Here is a 3254-nt window from a genome sequence, read left to right on the forward strand (position 1 = left end):
AAAACCACGTCTGTCAGATGCATTGTGTGTGCTTCTGGTTTTGCCACCCTAAGAAATTGAAGGCTCATATGGAAAAGAGTAGTTTTAATGCTCTTTCTGCTAATAAGTTCCAAACTGCCAGATCTGTAAAAATCCAAAGGGGCATTTCTCTGTAGACAAGTAAAAATGTTTGCATGTATCCTATCTCTGCCTTGGGGAGCATGCTACTCAGAACACTATATAGGGTAAAATAACAAGTCCATGTCCCAGCATTTTATCATACTGCTTCTTTTGCTGTAATGAGCTCTACTGCATACCAACTATATCTTGAATCAGATGGAAACCACTGTGATGCCATTCCTGCCTCTTCATTGACTCTAACTTTGAACCGGCTTTGCTACCAACAGTAAAGGCATGTGGCAAGCATTTTCCAATTGCCATAGCTTGTGTTTTTACGGATATTGCCTGCCTAGCAAAGCAAAGAAAGAAGACTAAGCTCAAGAGAAAGTGATAGCAACAAAGGTACTATAACATATGTTGGGGGTTAGGTTTTCTTTTTTTCTTTAGGGAATTTTCTCCCCATTTGTTGTCATAGAGATGGTCATGTAGCCAGGGTTTTTGGCACACCATTGAAGTGGTCCTGGGAGGGGAGGAGAAGTGGTGTTTGGCAGTTTCTTAGCTTGGGGTGGGTCAGTCTTTGTCTGGCTGGGAGGGTGGACAGCTTTGGGGCTTTGGTGCAGGACTTCTCTGCCCATGGGGGCTCACTGCTACAGCTGAGCCTTACTTGCCATTTCTCCTTGCTGTCAGTGGGCCACTGCTCACAGGAGCTGCCACTGGGCTGGGATATTTTGACATCTGTCCTTGCCGGGAGAGAGACCCTCACCATCTGCCTGGGTGCCTCAGGGCCCCACTTCCTTCCTCTCTCTGGAGAAAGCATCTCCCAGATGCTTACTGGAGCCTTGGCTGCTGCTACCCTCACCAGAACACTGCACAGGACAATGAGAGCCAGGAGAAACGTCCCCTCCAGCCTCTGTGTCTCCCTCGGCCCGCCACAAAGCCCTGGGGAGGCTCAGAACTGGCGCCAGTCGCCCTCTGGAGCCGCCCGAGCCAACAGCGCCGCCTGCAGCCGTGGGAGCGTCACCGCAGGCCTCACATGGAGCAAGAGCGCGCCTGGCCAGCTGCGGCTGTAACTACACCAAAGGGGAGAGTGCTCTGTGGGGGGAAACACTGCTGCTGGGCTTTTCCTTTCTCTTCGAGTTGTTCTGGTTCTTGTTCTTTGTCTGTCTTGTTTTAAATTCATGCATATATGTATATATTTGTGTGTATATCTATATAGATATTGATATCGATGTCAATATAGATATATAGACATATATACATATATATCTATATATATGCATATATATGTGTGTATATACACGTATATTTAAACACTCTTATTCCTTTTCCCATATCTTTGCCTTAAAGCCCTGTAGTTTCAAAGTTATAAAAATTTGGAGGGAGGGGGTCATCTTTTCCACTGCAGGAAGGTCCCACCTTCCTTGGCAGACACTTGTCTTTTAAACCAGGATAGCATATAACACACATGTTGCAAATAACTCTGCTATTTATAATAGAGCATGAACCTGAAAAGACAGTGACATATGAAGAATTTCACAGACCTAATAGCAGCAGCTATGGATCAATACAAATTCTGCCATAGAACTGGAGAATCTGAATTTCCTAGACTCTGATAGCAAATGTATGATTGTTTTGGGGGTTTTTGCCTTGTATGTAGTGGATTTAGGTAATTGCTGTCCCTTTGCTTGTAAGAACCTTTATTTGACTTTTTTTATCCTTCCCAGTCTCCTCTTTTTCTCTTGGAAAGTTAGACTGGGATATTGAAGGGCCAAAAACAACAAAACTGCAGTTCGAGTATTTCACCTACTTCTTCTCCCAGCATTCACCTAAGGATTTCAGTCTGAACCTTGTTTCCATTCAGCAGCTACATGGTAATAAGCAACAGCAAGCATCATTTTAATAGGAGGAATTTTGCATTATTGTCATAGAGAGCAGTTTTCCTTACACTTAAATCTCTATTGCAATGATGTTTTTCTTTTTAAGAGTCATGTGGACATCCTTGTAACCAGCCTTCTGGAATTCATTTGTTACTATCCTAGTATATACTATCATATTTGTATTTGTATTTTGTATGTGCCTTCCATTCTTGCAAGTCGTCTGACAAGGTCTCATCTCTCTATTTGAATGCAGGTGGGCATCCAGGATTTCTTATTGACATCATGTAGTAGGGAACTCACAAATGGTCGTTACAGAATTTTGATACTGATGAAGTAACTCAGCCATTAACAGCTGACTGAGGGTGGATGGGATGGAGCTGATCTTCACAGGATTTGTATGCTGCTGTGTTTTGGATTTGTGACTAAACCACTATTGATAACACACCACTATGTTCTCTGCTGCTGAGTGGTGTTTGCAGAGCATTGAGCTTTTCTCTTTTCTCCATTCTCTCTCCTCCAGTGAATAGGCAAGAGGATGGGAGGGGAAACAGACAGCAAACTTGACCCAAATTAAGCTAAAGGACATTCTGCTCCATATGACATCATGGTCAGCAATAAAAGCTGGGGGAAAGGAAGAGGAACTGTGCACACTCATGGTTGTGGCATTTGCTTTCCTAAGCAACCACTACAGCACTCTGAGGCCCTGCTTTTCAGTAACAGGCTAAACACCTCCCTGCCATTGGGAAGAAAAAAAATTCACTTTTGCTTTGCTAGCATGCTCAGCTTTCCTGATTCCATTAAACTGACTTTTTCAGACTACAATCCTTCTTGCTTTTTTCTATTCCCTCTTCTATTCCAGCAGCATGAGGGAAATGTCTGTGTTGTTCTTACCTACTGGACAGGGACAACGCATTACAAGAGCAGGAATCTTCCAGATGCCTGTAACAAGTGTTATATTACCTGGCAAAATGTGTCTTATATTACTGTTTTGCCTGCTAGACTTGCAATACTACATAACATGTTAACTTTTGACAAACAGCCTTACATGTTTATTTCTTTCACACTGATCTGTCTCACAGACATAGCTGACAGAGTTCAGAGATAGCAGTCAAGAGAAAGATGATACTGCTTACTTTACTTCCAACATTACACATGACCTTACCACTCAGGAACACTATCAAATGGTAATAGTCAAGTCCATGGTCTCCTCATGAAAATCCTAGACTTCTTAGCTTCATATTTTGATTCTCAAAATTACTGAAATTATTGTTAGAAAGT

General features: G+C 42.7%; 1 long non-coding RNA gene across 1 annotated transcript; it reads left to right on the forward strand.

Moving 5' to 3' along the window:
* The first annotated feature begins 351 nt into the window (after nt 1–351).
* Nucleotides 352–2611, forward strand: LOC137464774 (uncharacterized). Its single transcript, XR_010994417.1, has 2 exons — nt 352–501; nt 2497–2611. It is a non-coding gene; the product is annotated as an uncharacterized lncRNA (long non-coding RNA).
* Nucleotides 2612–3254: the final 643 nt, after the last annotated feature.

Source organism: Anomalospiza imberbis, chromosome Z, assembly GCF_031753505.1.
Source record: "Anomalospiza imberbis isolate Cuckoo-Finch-1a 21T00152 chromosome Z, ASM3175350v1, whole genome shotgun sequence".
NCBI lineage: Eukaryota > Metazoa > Chordata > Aves > Passeriformes > Viduidae > Anomalospiza > Anomalospiza imberbis.